We start from the raw sequence: 22,268 nt of genomic DNA on the forward strand, positions 1-22,268 counted from the left end.
TCTATTTTCTCGTTTCTTAAGGCAGCTCCAAAATGTTGGTGCTTTCTGTGGTGGTACGGCAGGCAGTGGAAAATATGGAACATAGGGGTTGGTAATGTTCTCTAGTTGTGCAGTGATTGTCTCAGTGTTCTGTCACTCATGGGGACATTACGTCACCTCAAAATCTACGGGTAGAGCTAAAAAATTCAAGCCCCTTGGGTGCTGTCATAGAATTACATTAGAAGTGCCCATCCATGAAGTCTAAAGGTCATTGGCCACAGATAAAATGACTTCAAATCACGTTACATCTACAGTAGCTTTGATTAGACTGATCATGTCAACATCATACTTTCTAAATCTTAGCTAGCAAGCTAGCAGCCAATCATCATGAATCACGTCGACAATCTACTGGCAAATCCTTTTCAATCCTTGTCATATGAAGAGAAATAATGAAGAGAAATTAGAGATGAAGAGAAATAATGAAGAGAAATTAGAGATAAAACGTATCAGTTCTCATTGGCTATTGGACATAAACATTACACAACAAGTTGGAAATTGCACATTCAACAATGAGTGGTTTGGAGGGAATCAGTGGCTAACTGCAAGCATTGCAAAGCAATGACTAGCCTGCTATTCAGTGGAGTGGGTGTGTGGTCCAAGTCTGGGTTTAAGGGTCTCTTTTCCAAGCTTAAAGGATAAACATTCAACATTGGCATAATTGTCAATCATAGAAAACCATTGGTTGATTCTAAACTTGTCATCAGATAACATATAATGCATGAAGAAGTACTAAGAACTTTTACAATGATGTTTTAAAAGTGATCATTGCACTATTGTGTTTCATGTTGAACAATGTAAAAAATTGTGAACTTTGTTCTGAAGACATACTGATACAAGTTAGCTTTTGAAATCACAGGGCTGGGTGTTATAGCGATCTGGTGCCTGATGGCACAGTCAATGACATGGCACCCAACCATTGGTTGATGCATGCAATGTCTGAGCAGGGGAACAGGACCAAAGTTAACCCGGTACCTCGGTTGAACCGGGAACACAGACAAATAAGGTCATCCAATTACAGAGCTGCCTATCAGAACAGCGGACAAATTTCATTCAAAATCAAGCGGGAAGCCAAAGACACGTGTAGACAATTCAAACTCTCAAATCCAATGTAGGTTGGCTAGGGTACAGGACTTACCTTGGTCGTGTTCCTCTGCCCAGACATTGCTGATCCAGGTCAGATCTTACAACGCCTGGATAGGTATTTTACATATCAGCTAACATCATTATGTTATAGCAATGTTGTGCCTGTATGCACAGTCGATGACGTGGCACACAACCATTGGTTGCGCAACCTTTATCTGTTGAAAGGTTCTTCAGTGTGTGTCCATCGGCGATCAACCTTTTTGCCTTGTCTTGCAGTCAGCAAAAAGAAGGCGTAATAAAATAAATATTGAAACTATGTTTCCAAAACATGAGTCACGAATATTCGAGAAGGGTGCAATTGCAGCCTGCATTCCGGGGCATTCCTGCATCTGCAGGAACCCCTCTTTATACTTCTATTGGTCTAGGACTCCCGTTCACAGGTGGGAGGCAGGGGCGCTCCAGTACAGTAGGTGGCGGTAATGCACCTTATCGTTGGATGCCAACTGGCGATAAACCCCACAGAAGAAGAGGCGGAGGTTGACACGGTAGCTAGCTAGCTAGGACAACGGTATACAAAGGAATCTCAATTGCATACTATTCGCATCCTCTCTCCTCTGTCCTCGCCTCCTCAAAATCCATTGGAGGAGAAGGTCAGAGGGGAGGGACCTCTGGCTTTCTCATCCAATGGGAAAGGAGTATGTAATGGAGAGTCTCCCAGTGTCCTTCACCCCCACCTGTCAGGAACAGTTTTTCTGAAGTTCTGGTAACTACAGCGAAGGTTCGGCAGGCGTAATAGCGAAGGGAGCTGGCCTACTGACAGTGAGTCATGTGGCCGTATAAAGCAGGCATCGAGGCATTTAGTTACTGTTCAATTGAACGTTAGAATGTGCAAAACGAGTGACCTTAGCGACTTTGAGCACGTTATAATCGTTGGTGCCAGGCACGCCGGATCCAGTATCTCAGAAACGTCCGCCATCCTGAGCTTTTCACGCGTGACAGTGACTAGGGTTTACTGAGAATGGCGCGACAACCAAAAAACATCCAGTAGGCAGCAGTCCTGTTTGCGAAAACAGCTTGTTGATGAGAGGTCGCAGGAGAATGGCAAGAATCGTGCAAGCTAATAGGCGGGCCACAAACTGCAAAGTACGTCATCTCGGATCTCAGAACTTGTCAATCTTTGTCACATATGGGCTATTGCAGCAGACGACCACACCGGGTTCCACTCCAATCAGCTAAAAACAAGAAGAAGCGGCTCCAGCGGGCACACGATCACCAAAACAGGACAATTGAAGAGTGGAAAAATATTGCTTGGAACAATACGTTCGTTGAATACTGATAGGTTTCCACTAGATGGCACAGCCACAATCAAAATTTTCTGTCTTAAAAATTATGTTAAGCAAATGTGCTTTTGGTCTTAATTTAAGTTTAGGCATAAAGTTAGCAGTGCGGTTAGGTTTAAAATCAAATTTTAAGAAATTGTGGTGTTGCGATGTGTTAGATACGTGACTTATTATAAGTTAGAAATCTGTTTCCTACTATAGGCAGTTGGCTGCCTAGTGATTGCAACATTAAACTCGCCGATGTGAATAGTTGCCAATGATGTTTCGTTTCCAGGTCTTACTGAATTAGCAAGTTCAGCTAAAATGCACCAGCTGTGCATGATACACATCCTTATTCTAGTCTATTCACCCATTTGAAATCTTTATCTGCCATACTATAGATGACACAGATGGCATGTGTTGATCTTGCCTAGAATGGCATAACTGGGCACACTCATAAAACTGTTTTATAAAAATGTTGACTGTCATGGTTTGTCCTTGTACAGTGCCTTCAGAAGCAATTTGTAAGTCGCTCTGGATAAGAGCGTCTGCTAAATGACTTAAATGTAATGTAAATGTAATACAGCAAGTTTAGTTTACTTGCGTGGCCTGCACAGTCCCCAGACCTCAACCCAATAGAGGATCTTAGGGATGAGATGGAACGGGCTGTTCGCAGCATGAATGTACCTCCGTCCAATCGGCAGTAACTGCATGATGCCATCGCGTCGGCATGGACCAACATCCCTGTGGAACATTTCCAACACCTTGTAGAATCCCCCTAAGAATTTAGACTGTTCTGAAGGCAAAGGGGGGTCCGATCCGGTACTATACTGAACAAAAATATAAACGCAACATGCAACAATTTCAAAGATTTTGCTGAGTTACAATCCGTCGCCCCCACCTGTCAGGCACAGTTTTCCTGAAGTTCTGTTACCGGTGGCGAGAGCAGGTGTTCGGCAGGCGTAATAGGGAAGGAAGCTGGCCTACAGACAGTGAGTCTCGTGGCCGTATAAAGCAGGCATCGAGGCATTTAGTTACTGTTCGATTGAACATTAGAATGTGCAAAACGAGTGACCTAAGTAACTCGCCCTCCTGAGCTTTTCATTCATGACAGTGTCTAGTGTTTATTAAAATGGTGTGACAACCAAAAAACATCCAGGCTGTTCTGGAGGCAAAGGAGGGTCCGATCCGGGTACTATATAAACGCAGCATGCAACAATTTCAAAGATTTTGCTGAGTTACAGTTCATATAAGGGAATCAGTCAATTTAAATAAATAAATTCTGCCCTAATCTATGGATTTCCCATGACTGGCCATGGGCGCAGCCATCGGTGGGCCTAGGAGGGCATAGGTCCACCCATTTCGGAGCCAGGCCGACCCAATGGGGAGCCAGACCCAGCCAATCAGAATGGGTTTTTCCCCACAAAAGGGCTTTACTACAGACAGAAATACTCATTACAGACATAGTCCATCGTCCCATTGTGACATAGGTACCAGCTCTTAGACCACCATCTTTGGGGGACGCACAGCCCGAACACCCACCTCCCCCCAATTAGCCTACCAACCAACAAATCTACCGGTACACATCTATTCATTTGAATGTGTTGACAGTTGGAGAAATTAAATGAGCTGCGCTGACAATTTGGAAGTGTGAATGCCAACGGTCCAATATTCTAGAAGACTGCTGTGCGTACACACCTTTGTTACTCTGATAGACCCTTAAAGCTGATCCACACTGCCAAAAGCAACACGTACGTCACTGTGGGGGCTTGAGTCTGGCTACTGAATGTCTTTCTGTATATGTTTCTCATGATTTCCATGTGATTGTGACCTTGGTCAATTGTGACCATTGTCAATTGCCTCTGTAGTAGTTTGGCTTCAAAATCCAGACAAGATGGCAGGTATTCATTTGTGTTTTTACTATGCAAAAAGTAGGATTAAAGAATAGACACACTAAATCAGGACTTTTCAAAAAGCAACAATAACTTGGCATATGTGGCTGTTCCCATGTGCAATGACTAAAAGGGCCACAAGGAGACTCAAGGGAGTAGAAACATGTAAGCTTAGAGGAAAAACGTATAAACAACTATATCATTACATTTTTGCCTTTGACTCATTCGCTATGACGCAATGCTGAATTGCAGCTCATAATAATCATCCTCGCAGTGGCAGACCACGTGTGACAACACCTGCACAGGATCGGTACATCCGAACATCACATCTGCGGGACAGGTACAGGATGGCAACAACAACTGCCCGAGTTACACCAAGAACGCACAATCCCTCCATCAGTGCTCAGACTGTCCGCAATAGGCTGAGAGGGGCTGGACTGAGGGCTTGTAGGCCTGTTGTAAGGCAGGTCCTCACCAGACAACACCGGCAACATGGTGGCCTATGGGCACAAACCCACCGTGCTCTTCACTGACGAGTCACGGTTTTGTCTCACCAGGGTTGATGGTCGGATTCGTGTTTATCGTTGAAGGAATGAGCGTTACACCGAGGCCTGTACTCTGGAGCTGAATCGATTTGGAGGTGGAGGGTCCGACATGGTCTGGGGCAGTGTGTCACAGCATCATCAGACTGAGCTTGTTGTCATTGCAGGCAATCTCAACTCTGTGCGTTACAGGGAAGACATCCTCCTCCCTCATGTGGTACCCTTCCTGCAGGCTCATCCTTACATGACCCTCCAGTATGACAATGCCACCAGTCATACTGCTCGTTCTGTGCTTGATTTCCTGCGAGACAGGAATGTCAGTGTTCTGCCATGGCCAGCGAAGAGCCCGGATCTCAATCCCATCTGGGACCTGTTGGATTGGAGGGTGAGGGCCATTCCCCCCAGAAATGTTGGGAACTTGCAGTTGCCTTGGTGGAAGAGTGGGGTAACATCTCACTGCAAGAACTGGCAAATCTGGTGCAGTCCATGAGGAGGAGATGCACTGCAGTACTTGATGCAGCTGGTGGCCACACCAGATACTGACTGTTACTTTTGACCCCCCCCCCCCCCCTTTTGTTCAGGGACACATTATTCCATTTCTATTAGTCACATGTCTGTGGAACTTGTTCAGTTTATGTCTCAGTTGTTGAATCTTGTTTTAATCATACAAACATTTACACATGTTAAGTCTGCTGAAAATAAACGCAGTTGACAGTGAGAGGACATTTCTTTTTTTGCTGAGTTTATAAGAAGGAAAAGAGAGCCAGAATCTTCATGTCTGCATACCATATAGCTTCAGGCATAGATTGTTTCCCAGCTCAATCCTTGGCCTGCAAACTTGGCCACAGGTACTAAACACCTGGCAGTTCTTATGGGTGTGCTTGCTTGGCTTTAGCTGATAACAGATACTGCCTGGGGTTCATTTTCTATCTATTTATCCTGTATTTCGTTTGGAAGAAAGTTCCACAAGGCCTACTGTTTAGATATATAAATACAATCAAGACCTAATAATGTTCTTGATGAAAGGAAATCTGATGACAGACACTTGATGACAAAACATACACAATAAAATCCATCCCCTTGTAGTTTTATAAAGTTTTATAAATTTACAATTACATTACATTTAAGTCATTTAGCAGACGCTCTTATCCAGAGCGACTTACAAATTGTCGCCCTCACACAGGGCGACAATTTGTAAGTCGCTCTGGATAAGAGTTATAAATAGTTATAAATAGTTGTATAAATGATTCTCTAATGTGACAAAAATTCTGTGCAAGAAAACATTTCCACAGTTGTGAATTATTATCATAGTTATTCAAGAGCCAGGAAGGATAGGTCAACATCTGGAATTGGGAGTGGGCAATATGTAGCTGTAGAGTAGTTGCATGATTGGGCCAGGGGAATACAATATGGCAGTGATTAAGGAACTGTAATGACCCTGATGAGAGTGCTGAATGAAAATAAAGACGAAGAACAAAGTTCCTCTCGAAATAGATCCCAGGGATTAACCTCTATGGGATCAGTCTAAAACTTTGCACATACACTACTTCCATCTAGTTGCCAAAATCTAAATTGTGCCTATGCTGGAATAATACATTATGGCCTTTCTCTTGCATTTCAAAGATGAAGGTACAATTATTTATTTTTTTAAACCTGTTGGGGATACGGATTGGTTGGACAACAACCAGTGAGATAACACAGCGCGAAATTAAAAAAGAAATATCTCAAAATTAATATTCAAGTATTAAACGGCATTTTAAAGATACTCTACTCGTTAATCCAATCACATTGTCCGATTTCAAAAAGGCTTTATGTTGAAAGCAAAACATTAGATTATTTTAGCATAGCACCTCAGCAAAAAAAAAAAAAAGAAGCACGATAGCCATCACAAAATCAGATATACAGCTAAAATTAAGGACTAACCTTTGACAGTCTTCATCAGATGACACTCCTAGGGCATCATGTTAGACAATACATGCATTTTTTGATCAATCAAGTTTATATTTATATCCAAAAACCCAATTTTTACATTGGCGCGTTACGTTCAGAAAATGTTCTCCCCGATAACCTCCGGTGAATAGGCACATTTAATTTACAGAAGAACTCATAACGTTTAAAAAAAATTACAACAATTATTTAAAGAATTAGAGATAATCTACGCCTTTATGCAGCCACTTTGTCAGATTTCAAAATAACTGTATGGAAAAAGCACATTGTTCAATATTCTGAGTACAGAACTTAGCCTTCAATGCTAAGCTATACAGTTAGCCTACAACCCCGACGTCAACAAATCTCTAAAAATATGTTCGAAATATTTACTTACCTTTGCTGATCTTCGGCGGAATGCACTCGGATGGGCACCCACTTCCACAAGAAATTTTCATTTGTTCTGCAAAGCCCATCATTTATTTCCAAATACATCCATTTTGTTGACCCATCCAGAACACTTTACAATGCCATGTGGCGTGGACGCAAATCCGTAGACGAAATGGCCAAAAGTTCCATTACCGTTTGTAGAAACACGTCAAACGATGTTTACAATCAATCCTTTAGCGTAATTTTTTACGTAAAATTGCGATAATTTTACAACCGGGCAATAGGTATTCGTCATACAAGAAAAATAAAACAACAGCTAAGTCACGTGGATGCGCGTCATAAGACACCTGTTCTCAGACTGGCCAGGGATTGAACAAGCCAGAATTTTCTGCCCGGTTACAGATGACGGATGAAAGGAGTTCCTAAGGGATTGTTGACAGCCAATGGAAGAGTTAGGAGGTGCAACGTAAATCCTATGTCATTGTAGTTTTTCAAGGGATTCAAAAGAAAACTACATTTCGAATTTTTCCCACTTCCTGACTCAATATTTCTCAGGTTTTTTGCCTGCAATATGAGTTCTGTTATACTCACAGACACCATTCAAACAGTTTTAGAAACTTCAGAGTGTTTTCTATCCAAATCTACTAATAATATGCATATTCTATTTTCTGGGCCAGAGTAGTAACCTGTTTAAATTGGGTACGTTTTTCATCCGGCCGTGAAAATACTGCCCCCTAGCCCCAACAGTGTTTTTTTCTTTGTATTATCTTTTACCCAATGTAATGTGTTATATTCTGCTACATTCATTTCACATTTCCACAAACTTCAAAGTGTTTACTTTCAAATGGTATTAAGAATATGCATATCCTTGCTTCAGGTCCTGAGCAACAGGCGGTGAAATTTGGGTATGTCATTTTCGGGGAACATTGAAAAAAAGGGTCCGATCGTTAAGAGGTTTTAAACAGGAACAGTCAAGCTACCAGGACTGATGTTTTGATTGTTTGCAGGGGCGGACTTAGTGATTTGGAGGCTCCAGTCAGAGGCCAGTCTGATCCCCCCCCCCACCCCCCACCCCATCCCTCCTATTGCTGCTCATACAATATATGGGTTCCCAAACAATATATGGGTTTTATAGTGAAGACATGTACAATGTATTACCTTTTAATGTGTCATGAACACAACCAGTCATTATGTTTTCATCTGACTGTCAAACAAATCCCTTCAAGAAGTAGGTTACCTTAGCAAGTTCATCCAAATAATTCCAGCATCCGAACAGTGCACTGTGCACCCGACAACTTTCCTTCAATTCACAAGTGGCTGAAACTGTCGTACTGGAGAAAGCATACGAGCGAGCGAAACAGCGTCTTTCTGTCTTACTAGGACTATATGTAACCCATGTATATTTACATTTTAGTCATTTAACAGACACTCTTATCTAGAGCAACTTACAGTTAGTGATATGCCATACTCTCTTTGGCAAGACAGCATCCAATACATGGGTGACACATACATGTCTCTTACCTTAACGACGATGGCAGTATTATCAGCAGCAACGGTCTTTTTACTAGAGAAATGCGTATCGCATCCCCTTAGAGTCTAAGGGCCCGGGGCTGGGTTTCTACTAAGCTAACATACAGTGAGGGAAAAAAGTATTTGATCCCCTGCTGATTTTGTACGTTTGCCCACTGACAAAGAAATTATCAGTCTATAATTTTAATGGTAGGTTTATTTGAACAGTGAGAGACAGAATAACAACAAAAAAATCCAGAAAAACGCATGTCAAAAATGTTATAAAATTATTAGCATTTTAATGAGGGAAATAAGTATTTGACCCCTCTGCAAAACATGACTTAGTACTTGGTGGCAAAACCCTTGTTGGCAATCACAGAGGTCAGATGTTTCTTGTAGTTGGCCACCAGGTTTGCACACATCTCAGGAGGGATTTTGTCCCACTCCTCTTTGAAGATCTTCTCCAAGTCATTAAGGTTTCGAGGCTGACGTTTGGCAGCAAGAACCTTCAGCTCCCTCCACAGATTTTCTATGGGATTAAGGTCTGGAGACTGGCTAGGCCACTCCAGGACCTTAATGTGCTTCTTCTTGAGCCACTCCTTTGTTGCCTTGGCCATGTGTTTTGGGTCATTGTCATGCTGGAATACCCATCCACGACCCATTTTCAATGCCCTGGCTGAGGGAAGGAGGTTCTCACCCAAGATTTGACGGTACATGGCCCCGTCCATCGTCCCTTTGATGCGGTGAAGTTGTCCTGTCACCTTAGCAGAAAAACAAAGCATAATGTTTCCACCTCCATGTTTGACGGTGGGGATGGTGTTCTTGGGGTCATAGGCAGCATTCCTCCTCCTCCAAACACGGCGAGTTGAGTTGATGCCTAAGAGCTCCATTTTGGTCTCATCTGACCACAACACTTTCACCCAGTTGTCCTCTGAATCATTCAGATGTTCATTGGCAAACTTCAGATGGGCATGTATGTGTGCTTTCTTGAGCAGGGGGACCTTGCAGGCGCTGCAGGATTTCAACCCTTCACGGCGTAGTGTGTTACCAATTGTTTTCTTGGTGACTATGGTCCTAGCTGACTTGAGATCATTGACAAGATCCTCCCGTGTAGTTCTGGGCTGATTCCTCACCGTTCTCATGATCATTGCAACTCCACGAGGTGAGATCTTGCATGGAGCCCCAGGCCGAGGGAGATTGACAGTTCTTTTGTGTTTCTTCCATTTGCGAATAATCGCACCAACTGTTGTCACCTTCTCACCAAGCTGCTTGGCGATGGTCTTGAAGCCCATTCCAGCCTTGTGTAGGTCTACAATCTTGTCCCTGACATCCTTGGAGAGCTCTTTGGTGTTGGCCATGGTGGAGTGTTTGGAATCTGATTGATTGATTGCTTCTGTGGACAGGTGTCTTTTATACAGGTAACAAGCTGAGATGAGGAGCACTCCCTTTAAGAGTGTGCTCCTAATCTCAGCTCGTTACCTGTATAAAAGACACCTGGGAGCCAGAAATCTTTCTGATTGAGAGGGGGTCAAATACTTATTTCCCTCATTAAAATGCAAATCAATTTATAACATTTTTGACATGCGTTTTTCTGGATTTTTTTGTTGTTAGTCTGTCTCTCACTGTTCAAATAAACCTACCATTAAAATGATAGACTGATCATTTCTTTGTCAGTGTGCAAACGTACAAAATCAGCAGGGGATCAAATACTTTTTTCCCTCATTGTATGGAATAGTTTTAAGATGGTCATTTGAAGAATCATTTAGCTATTTCATTTTGAACTCCTGTAGGTATATAAATAAATATATATATTAAAAAAACGATTTGATAAAACATTGATTTTGGCCTTACTGATATTAGCCCATAGAAACGCATTGAATAACAGATTAATACATGGAAAAACAGAAATTTGTCAGAAATCAAATCAAAAGGAACTATGTTTTGAAGTGTCTGTCCTATATCTGAGAGATAAGAAAAATCTGGAAAATAAAATAAACAATTCAGTGGAATTACCTGTATACCTTTTACGTGGGAATGCCCGGTACCGGATACCTTCAGACTAGAGGTAACCCGGTATATGTACACACAGCACAAATATACACACAGTGCAAATCTTTTTAAAGGTGACCAGGGTTACGCAATAAAGTCAGGGACTTATTTCCATTGTGGTCCCTCAAACGGAGAACACCATCGTGTTCCTGAGAGTTTCACCTTTCCATAGAGTAGAGAAGACCAATTTTCGGAATGTCACTCTGTCTGACAAGCCGGTTGTCACTAGTTACCACAGCCACAAAATATATTGACTTTGGCCATATTGTAAAAATGTATTCTCAAGCAGAGAATATACATATATATATTTTTTTTTTTCTTCCCCCAGCTCAGGAGGCTCCTTGATGATGTGAGGCCTGAGGCAGGCACTTTTGCCTAATGGTAAATCCGCCAGTGGTTGTTTGACTGGGAAGTTTACCAATGTCTTCCATCCTGAAGAATAAATATTTTCTTAATAAAGAAAAATAAATTAAATACAAGAAATATGGTTGAATACAAAATAACTTTCTTGCTTGCATTTTATTTTGGTCAAATCCAACCAAAACACATTTGATAAGGAGCAAGGTGACCAGTCAAAGTAATTTTTTCTAACATAAACAAATGAAAGTGGTGATTGAACAGTGAAAGAGGCTGGACTGGGTTCAAACCCAAAACCATGCAGAACAGCAGTAAAATAACAGGTAGCCTATTAAGTTGTTGTGTGAGAGTAAGTAGTCCAAATATGAGAAAGAATGAATCGCCCTTTGATTCTTTATGCAATGAGGTTTTCTGTATAGCACAAACAGTGTCTTTGTGTCCCATTCAGACCTGGGCAGCTTCAATGGAGCCTGTGTGGGTACACCCTAACCAGACTCTAACATCCACATGGAAACTGTTGTCCACTCAGCAATATGTATTATAGTAGTACTAGATGTCAGCAATTCTCCCAAGAACCTCTTGCAAAGTAATTTTAAAAAGCATACAATGTCCATTAAAAAGAGGGTAACCAATAAGGGATATAGACTGAACATGACCCTAAAAGGAAACACATCACAAACCCATCCATACATGACAAATGTATCTGATAAGAAGAGCTATTCCAGTGTTAGCTTTGGTAGAACTTTCATTATTCTCGTACATGTCATAATGTTCACTGTAATAGAATATGGGCGTATCTTAAACTCATGACGTCATATGGAATTTCCTGTGGAGGCGGAGCTTAGCTTCAGAGGAGAATACTGCGGACTAATTTTGAAAATAAAAATAAATTCACGCGGCCTGGGGAATATGCTAAATATATATATATATATATATATATATATTACATACGCCAACACTTTTTTACAACTAAATAGTAGACTGCATTTTTCCCTTTCGCAATGAAGTAACTAAGTAAGGAGTGACCCGCGGGGGAGTGAATTGACCGTGACTTTTCGCAGAGGAGAAAGCTGTTACCAACAAAGCAATTGCTGCTGTGTCTACGGTGTGTAGCGGATCACGACGGGGATTTTTAAGAGCATACATTTACGTATGTTGCCTCGGAAATAAGTCACGCCGATAAGGTAAATATTTATATTTTGATAATTGTATGAATCCTGTTTTTCATCCGGTCTTGATTACTCTCCAATAAGTCTATGATTTTTCCACATGAGTGAAGGACTTTTATGATGGATATTCTTAATAAGGACAGTTCGACATTTACTGGGGGGGTGGTGGTGTCGAAAAAAACACCCCTATCTAGAGGTCTTCATGGATCCACCTGTACCCGGATACCCGGGACATGAGCGGGTCCGGATCCAGAATTATAAATATTGTCACAGGTCTGGATCGGATCTGATATGATTGTCATGGGTCTTGGGTATATATAATTTTAACTGACTTGTCTGAAAACACATTGGAATGTGACTGCCACAGAAGAGAGTGGGTAGTGATCGGTGGCTCTTTTTGAAAGGATCTTTTTGGTGAACGTCTTCACCGAATTGCATTCCCTTTGGCTCTCAGACTTGCATACTCCTACTACTGCTTTTTAGGCTCAAAAGTTTTTTTCTGCAGATAAATTACAAAATAATGTGATATTTACAGTGCGTAAAATTAATTTGCATGCCATCTAATCATTTGGCCAGGTAAAAATGTACATTGGAGATTTACATTTTTTTCATGGTTCTATGTAGATTTTTAAGCATTTGAACAAAGAGGTGTTTGGGATCCAAATGAGCCAGGTCTTCTACGCGAACGAAGCCAAATGTTTCGGATCACCGAAAAGACTCAGAACACCCATTGCTAAGAGAGAGAGAGAAAGAAATTGTACATTTAGGCTACTGCTCTTGCTTTTCAGGAAGTGGCGCATGTACAGTTGAAGTCGGAAGTTTACATACACCTTAGCCAAATACATTTACACTCAGTTTTTCACAATTCCTGACATTTAATCTGAGTAAAAATTCCCTGTTTTAGGTCAGTTAGGATCACCACTTATATTTTCAGAATGCGAAATGTCAGAATAATAGCAGAGAGAATGATTTATTTCAGCTTTTATTTCTTTCATCACATTCCCAGTGGGTCAGAAGTTTACATACACTCAATTAGTATTTGGTAGCATTGCCTTTAAATTATTTAACTTGGGTCAAACATTTCGGTAGCCTTCCACAAGCCTCCCACAATCAGTTGGGTGAATTTTGGCCCATCCCTCCTGACAGAGCTGGTGTAACTGAGTCAGGTTTGTAGGCCTCCTTGCTCGCACACACTTTTCCATTTCTGCCGACAAATTCTCTATAGGATTGAGGTCAGGGCTTTGTGATGGCCACTCCAATACCTTGATTTTGTTGTCCTTAAGCCATTTTGCCACAACTTTGGAAGTATGCTTGGGGTCATTGTCCATTTGGAAGACCCATTTGTGACCAAGCTTTAACTTCCTGACTGATGTCTTGAGATGTTGCTTCAATGTATCTACATCATTTTCCTCCTCATGATGCCATCTATTTTGTGAAGTGCACCAGTCCTTCCTGCAGCAAAGCACCCCCACAACATGTTGCTACCACCCCTGTTCTTCACGGTTGGGATGGTGTTCTTCGGCTTGGAAGCCTCCCCTTTTTTCCTCCAAACATAACGATGGTCATTATGGCCAAACAGTTCTATTTTTGTTTCATCAGACCAGAGGATATTTCGCCAAAAAGTACGATCTTTGTCCCCATGTGCTGTTGCAAACCATAGTCTGGCTTTTTTATGGCAGTTTTGGAGCACTGGCTTCTTTCCTTCTGAGTGGCTTTTCAGGTTATGTCAATATAGGACTTTTTTTACTGTGGATATAGATACTTTTGTACCTGTTTCCTCCAGCATCTTCACAAGGTCCTTTACTGTTGTTCTGGGATTGATTTGCACTTTTCGCACCAAAGTACGTTCATCTCTAGGAGACACAACGCTTCTCCTTCCTGAGGGGTATGACGGCTGCATTGTCCCATGGTGCTTATACTTGCGTACTTGTCACGTTCCTCGTATTCTCCCTCATCGGAAGATATGTCGAAATCACTCGATGACCAATACGCAGCAGGTTGACTGTTCCACATCATATTTATTTTAGATGGAAACGACAAAACAAAATAAACACGCAGAGGAGAAAGGTGACAGTTTCACAGGTGAAACGAAACACAGTGCAAAATTACAATTACCCACAAAAATCAAACACAAACACACCCCACTATATGGGACTCTCAATCAAAGGCAGATAGACAACACCTGCCTTCAACTGAGAGTCCCAACCCCAATTAACCCAACAGACATACACTCACCAAACTCCACATAGAAATACCTAACCTAGAACCTACCCCAACACTCACAACCCCACTATACCATAACCAAACATAACTGCCACGTCCTGACCAAATATAATACAAAAAAAACCTAAGTATATGGTCAGGACGTGACATTACCCCCCCCTAAAGGTGCATACACTGAATGCACAAAACCAACAGAAAAAAACAAAACAAAAAAAAACAACACACAATTAACCTCCTAACTAAAGGGAGGGAAGGGAGGGTGGCTGCCGTCAACGACGGCACAGTGCTACACCCCCCCTCCCCAACCCACCTATATTGGAGGTGGCTCCGGTTCTGGCCTACTGTCCAACAGACCGTAGACAGACCTGTTGGGCTTAGGACAGTAGGCAGACTTCTTTGGTTCTGGTTCGTGGGCCGACTCCGTCGGTCCCAGGCTGTAAGCAGACTCCTTCGGTTCTGGGTTGTAGGCAGAATCATCACAGTCATAGTTAATCAACTTTATTTTAGAATTGTGACCAGACTCACCCGGTTCTGGGTCACAGGCAGCTCCCCTCAGTCCCGGGTCGCAAGAGGTTGTCGGATACTCTGGTCCGCACCCCGGTGTCGGATCCTCTGGGCCGCACCCCGGTGTCGGATCCTCCGACGGCCCTGACCCAGGATTCACCAGGCTGGGGAGACATGATGGATGCCTGGCCCTGGGCACAGGCACAGGACTCACCAGGCTGGGGAGACCCACTGAAGGCCTGGTCCTGGGAGGTGGCACAGGATGAACCAGGATGGGGAGACCCACTGGAGGCCTGGTCCGAGGAGGTGGCACAGGACGGACCAGGATGGGGAGACCCACTGGAGGCCTGGTCCTGGGAGGTGGCACAGGATGAACCAGGATGGGGAGACCCACTGAAGGCCTGGTCCTGGGAGGTGGCACAGGACTCACCAGGCTGGGGAGACCCACTGAAGGCCTGGTCCTGGGAGGTGGCACAGGACGGACCAGGATGGGGAGACCCACTGGAGGCCTGGTCCTGGGAGGTGGCACAGGATGAACCAGGATGGGGAGACCCACTGAAGGCCTGGTCCTGGGAGGAGGCACAGGATAAACCGGGCTGTGGGGGAGCACTGGAGTTCTGGTACGGACACTCTTTACCCACACTCCAGGCTGAATGCCCACTTTGGCCCGGCACGGGCGGAGAGCAGGCATTGGGCGAACTGGACCCTCCCAGCGCTCTGGAGACACAGTGCGCAACGCCGGCGCAGGATAACCTGGACCGAGGAGGCGCACTGGAGACCAGACGCGCTGAGCTGGCACCATCCGCCCTGGCTCGATGCCTGCACTCGCATGGCACTTGCGGGGGGCTGGTATGTAGCGCACCGGGCTTTGAACGCGCACTGGGGACACCGTGCGCTCCACAGCATAACACGGTGTCTTACCAGTACCACGCTGCTTCCGGTAAGCACGGGGAGTTGGCTTAGGTCTACCACCTGACTCCGCCAATCTCCCCGTGTGCCCCCCCAAAAAAATTGTGGGGCTGCCTCCCGTGTCCGTTGCGCTCCCTCTCCTCATACCAGCGCCTCTCAGCTCTCGCCGCCTCGATCTCCCACTGTGGGCGGCGATAATCGCCAGCTTGAGTCCATGGTCCTTTCCCGTCCAGGATTTCCTCCCAAGTCCATGACTCCAGATAGCTTTTCTCCTGGTGCCTCTCCTTGTGCTGCTCCTTCCTCTGCTGCTTGGTCCGTTGTTGGTGGGTAATTCTGTCACGTTCCTCGTATTCTCCCTCATCGGAAGATATGTCGAAATCACTCGATGACCAATACGCAGCAGGTTGACTGTTCCACATCATATTTATTTTAGATGGAAACGACAAAACAAAATAAACACGCAGAGGAGAAAGGTGACAGTTTCACAGGTGAAACGAAACACAGTGCAAAATTACAATTACCCACAAAAATCAAACACAAACACACCCCACTATATGGGACTCTCAATCAAAGGCAGATAGACAACACCTGCCTTCAACTGAGAGTCCCAACCCCAATTAACCCAACAGACATACACTCACCAAACTCCACATAGAAATACCTAACCTAGAACCTACCCCAACACTCACAACCCCACTATACCATAACCAAACATAACTGCCACGTCCTGACCAAATATAATACAAAAAAAACCTAAGTATATGGTCAGGACGTGACAGTACTATTGTTTGTACAGATGAACGTGGTACTTTCAGGCATTTGGAAATTGCTCCCAAGGATGAACCAGACTTGTGGAGGTCAACAATTTTTTTTCTGAGGTCTTGACTGATTTCTTTTAATTTTCCCATGATGTCAAGCAAAGAGGCACTGAGTTTGAAGGTAGGCCTTGAAATACATCACAGGTACACCTCCAATTGACTCAAATTATGTAAATTAGCCTATCAGAAGCTTCTAAAGCCATGACATCATTTTCTGGAATTTTCCAAGCTGTTTAAAGGCACAGTCAACTTAGTGTATGTAAACTTCTGACCCACTGGAATTGTGATACAGTGAATTATAAGTGAAATAATCTGTCTGTAAACAATTGTTGAAAATTGCTTGTGTCATGCACAAAGTAGATGTCCTAACCGACTTTCCAAAACTATAGTTTGTTAATAAGAAATGTGTGGAGTGGTTAATTATGCAACGAGTTTTAATGATTCCAACCTAAGTGTATGTAAACCTCCGACTTCAACTGTAGCTTGTTGTTGGCCAGTCATAAGTCATCAGAGTGGCAGTAGGCTACATCTGTGTGTGGCAAAAGATAGGAGATATCTAATCAATGGAAGATGGAATTAAAATGATATTATTAAAAGTTAAAGGAGCAGCATAGGTTACAACGAACAAGAGCCAACCGGTAGGCTTCTACTTAATATTCTGAATGGAGTTGTTGTTTGTAAATGTGTACCACGAGAAAGCGCATGAGGCCTCAATTAGCCTAGCAAGCTAGCTTAACTAGCTTCTCTCAGTTTGATGCAGTCAAGACAGGTACTACGTAATCATATTGGATGATAAATAACCTAGCTATGGCAGCTATTATTCTACTATAGTGCGAGTCGGCTTGGTTGTTTGCTGTCTCTCCCTCCCTTCTCCATGTCACTTATTCACAGTAGTAGCTGAAAACACAATATTTTTGGTTATGGGAAATATAATTCACAGCGGTTTAGATGGTACAATGATTCTCTACACCAGTGGTTCCCAAACTTTTTATAGTCCCATATCCCTTCAAACATTCAACCTCCAGCTGCGTATCCCCTATAGCACCAGGGTCAGCGCATTCTCAAATGTTGTTTTTTGCCATCATTGTAAGCCTGCCACACACACACTATACGATACATTTATTAAACATAAGAATGAGTGTGAGTTTTTGTCACAACCCGGCTCGTGGGAAGTAATAAAGAGCTCTTACAGGACCAGGGCACAAATAATAATATAATAATAATCAATATGTTTGCTCTTTATTTAACCATCTTACATATAAAACCTTATTTGTTCATCGAAAATGGTGAATATCTCACCACACGTTAATGAGAAGGGTGTGCTTGAAAGGATGCTCATAACTCTGCAATGTTGGGTTGTATTGGAGAGTCTCAGTCTTAAATCATTTTCCACACACAGTCTGTACCTGTATTTAGTTTTCATGCTAGTGGGGGCCGAGAATCCACTCTCACATTGGTAAGTGGTTGCAAAGGGCATCCGTGTCTTAACAGCATGATTTGCCAAGGCAGGATACTCCGAGCGCAGCCCAATCCAGAAATCTGGCAGTGGCTTCTGATTAAATTCTATTTTCTCAGAACCGCTTGTTGCAACTTCGATGAGGCTCTCTTGTTCAGATATCGGTAAGTGGACTGGAGGCAGGGCATGAAAGGGATAACGAATCCAGTTGTTTGTGTCATCCGTTTTAGGAAGGTACCTGCGTAATTGCTTCGCTATATCACATTTGACATTGTCCGTAAGCTTGAGTTCATTTGCACACAAAAAAATCAAACCCATGTGTTGTCCTTGTTAATGCAGACAGAGAAGAGCTCCAACTTCTTAATCATAGCCTCAATTTTGTCCCGCACATTGAATATAGTTGTGGAGAGTCCCTGTAATCCTAGATTCAGATTCAGGCGAGAAAAAACATCACCCAGATAGGCCAGTCGTGTGAGAAACTCGTCATCATGCAAGCAGTCAGACAAGTGAAAAACTTTAAGCTCGTCTCAATTTTAAAAAAAATGTGTCAATACTTTGCCCCTTGATAACCAGCTCAGTTCTGTATGTTGTAAAAGCTTTACATGGTCGCTGCCCATATCATTGCATAGTGCAGAAAATACACGAGTTCAGGGGCCTTGCTTTAACAAAGTTAACAATTTTCACTGTTGTGTCCAAAATGTCTTTCAAGTTGTTGGCAGCAAGAGCCTCTCGGTGGATGCTGCAGTGTACCGAAGTGGAGTCGGGAGCAACTGCTTGCATGCGCGTTACCACTCCACTATGCCTCCCTGTCATGGCTTTGTACCATCAGTACAGATACCAACACATCTTGACCACCAAAGTCCATTTGACGTCACAAAGCTGACCAGTACTTTAAAAATATCCTCTCATGTTGTCCTGGTTTCCAGTGGTTTGCACAAGAGGATGTCTTCCTTAATTGACCCCCTATAAACATAACTGACATATACCAGGAGCTGTGCCAGGCCCGCCACATCTGTTGACTCATCCAGCTGTAACGCATAGAATTCACTGGCCTGTATGCAAGCAGTAATTGTTTCAAAACATCTCCTGCTATGTCACTGATGCGTCATGAAACAGTGTTGTTTGATGAAGTCATTGTCTGTATAGTTTTTTTCAATCAGTAAAAACAAATACATATTCACACAGCACAAAGATTTTTTAAAGTGACTGGGATTACACAATAAAGCCGGGGACTTATTTCCATTGTGGTCCCTATTTTTCTTTTCTTTTTCTTTACATAAATACACAAAACAATAACACAGATACAGACACATTATGGAGATACAGACAAAAAAAGGTTCTTCTGTTCACACATTAGCCAGCTTTTGACATTCTTTTTAAAAGTAGTTATGGTTGGTTTGGCTTTGAGTTGCTGTGGTAGTTTGTTCCACTCAACAGCGCCGGGATATAAAAATGTGTTCTTACCAGATAGATTCTTATATTTAAAACAGACAATATTAGAAGCTCTGGCTCTGGTGTTATGCTGGTGGATATCTTTAACAAATGAAAACTAGTTGGATAGGTACCTCGGGGCTGAGTCCGGGATAATTCTGTGGACCAAACCAAGTTGAATTAATGCTATCCTTTTTTTCCACAGATAGCCAGCCTAGCTGATTAAAACGCTCAACCTCCAGATGAGTATGAGGGGGAAGTTTAAGTACAATTGTTACAAGCTTGTTTTGGCTGGTCTGTAGCTTATTCTTTAGACATTTGGGGCTGCTGGTGAACCGTGATGTGCAGGCATAATCAAAGTGACACTGGACTAGCACACTTGCCAGAGTCTTTAGGGTGTCTTTAGCTATTGGAGACAGATTTTCATGCGAATATTCCAAAGATATGCCAAAAGAAAAAAATATATATATATATATATATATATATATATATATATATATATATATATATATATATATATATATAGTTGTGTTTCCATCTTAAGTCTGTGCATAAATACATAGTAGACATATATTTTTGAAATAAGTTCAATGGGTTTCCATCGCATTTTCAAGTCTAGGCCTACTAGTTGTTTTGTCACTAAAAAATGTTGCGTCGGTATAGCGAATGTGCTCACTCTGGTATTGGCACGTGCCCTCTAGCCAACAGCTCACAGATACATCATCATGTCACCAGAATAAGACCCTCGATATTTATTGAAAGGAACGTCATCACCATGTACTTTCACCACCCTGTGAAGTTCATCATAACACAACATATCATCGTGTGACTCCAAGTTTACTTCCATATGATGGTTATTATAGCAATATTTGAGCATAAAAGCGCTTCCACCACTATTTCTCGCATAATTAATTTTACAGACACAAAAATAGCCCACCTTGTTCAGCGTATTTAGTTTTGTCTACATTGGGGGGGGGGGTCAGATTTGTACTTTACTCTCATATAAAGGTTGGATGAAAATCTGGTTAATGTCAAGCCATTTTGAGGATGCTGGAATGATATTTTGGACAAATGTGCGCATGCCTACAGGATATTTCTGATGTACCTTAATCAGATTAAAACATTGACTGGTTGTGTTTATACACATATAGAAGGTAATACATTTTAAAAGTTAAATGACAAATATTTAGGCAATATTAAAGATGCGCAAGGAATAGCCTCTCGGATTGGAGAGGACTCAGAACGCGCGTTAAGCTTTCCTGAATAACTGGGCCTGCTGGGAGCATATATGGCCACATTATTATAGGACAACTTGGGAGAATGATGATCCACAACAGACAGCGTATCTCAGTATCTGAAGTTAAAATACAGCCAGACTGGGCCTGCTACTCTGCCTTTCTAGAACTAATAAACTGTCGAGAGTAGACACACAACTGATCCAAATGGAATGATACTTTCAAATCACAGGGCTTTTGCATCATCATTCAAATGACATTTTCACTGCAGCCTAGAGTAGAAATCTGTACTCACTTGAAAACAATAATGCAATTATTCATTGCATTGTGGTGTTGTAGGCTAGTCTAGGTAGGATTATTCTATTGTCCCTAAACGAGAGCAATAGTGGGAGCTTTTTGAGCTGCGTGTCTCATATGTTTACTGTTCTTTCATGCGCAGTGACGCACCAGCCTCTCTGCTGCCTATGAGCTATTCCTATTTGTTATTGTGGATTCATATAGAAAATGTATGCAGCTTTGAATGCTTTTATGTGTGGTATCATTTGTTACCCTGTTGCGGATCTGGACAAATGATCCACCTACCACTATTGTGGTAGGATGGCAGGTAGCCTAGCGGTTAGAGCGTTAGGTGAAAAAATCTGTCTGTGCCCTTGAGCAAGGCACCTAACCCTAATTGCCCGTCTACGTCACTCTGAGTAAGAGTGTCTGCTAAATGACAATACATATAAATGTAAATATAAATGTATTGTCACTATGACTAGTGGATAGAGGGCAAGATAGAGAGTTAGACTGGTAGATTGCGGTATAGTAAAAGTTAGCACACGGAAAAGCGTAGTGCATAAGGGACCTTGATATAGGGGGAGACACATTCAAGCAGATGAGGAAATTTGGTTAAGATGGAATACATTTTTATAGTAAAACCTGCAAAAAGGGCAAATGTAAACCAGGGAAAAAACACACTGCCCAATGAAAAAAAAACACACAACCCTCCTCAAATTTAAAAAAAAAAGTTTGACAAATTAAATGTATTTATAAAGCCCTTTTTACATCAGCCGATGTCACAAAGTGCTATACAGAAACCCAGCCTAAAACCCCAAACAGCAAGCAATGCAGATGTAGAAGACAACCCTCCCTTATTTTAGACACGCCCACCCCGGTAAATTTCTAACTGTACCTTATACAGATTTCTAGTTTTTCACAGACAGAGACAGTAGGATCTTGGCAGTCTTCGAACTTGGACCAGAATAAATATTTTGAGTGGAGAGGAGAGGGAATAATTGTTCCAGATGGATCTCAATCTGTCTTCTTTTTGAGCGATGATGGAAAGGTTGAATTTTCATAATCGCTAGTACAGATAAATATGTTTTGGGGCAAGATATTATTTTTTAAATAGTGTTCCAAACTTCATTTTATCTGA

At 42.4% G+C, this 22,268-nt stretch overlaps 1 protein-coding gene across 2 annotated transcripts in view; it reads left to right on the forward strand.

Moving 5' to 3' along the window:
• The first annotated feature begins 12,045 nt into the window (after window positions 1-12,045).
• Window positions 12,046-22,268, forward strand: part of LOC106583976 (integrin beta-1) — a 50,308-nt gene continuing 40,085 nt past the window's right edge. For both annotated transcript variants that reach the window (XM_045702138.1, XM_045702139.1), the window contains exon 1: window positions 12,046-12,290. The gene's annotated coding sequence lies outside the window, so the exon portion shown is untranslated. The remainder of the gene's footprint in view (window positions 12,291-22,268) is intronic.

The sequence above is a fragment of the Salmo salar genome, chromosome ssa19, assembly GCF_905237065.1.
Source record: "Salmo salar chromosome ssa19, Ssal_v3.1, whole genome shotgun sequence".
NCBI classification, from domain to species: Eukaryota; Metazoa; Chordata; class Actinopteri; order Salmoniformes; family Salmonidae; genus Salmo; species Salmo salar.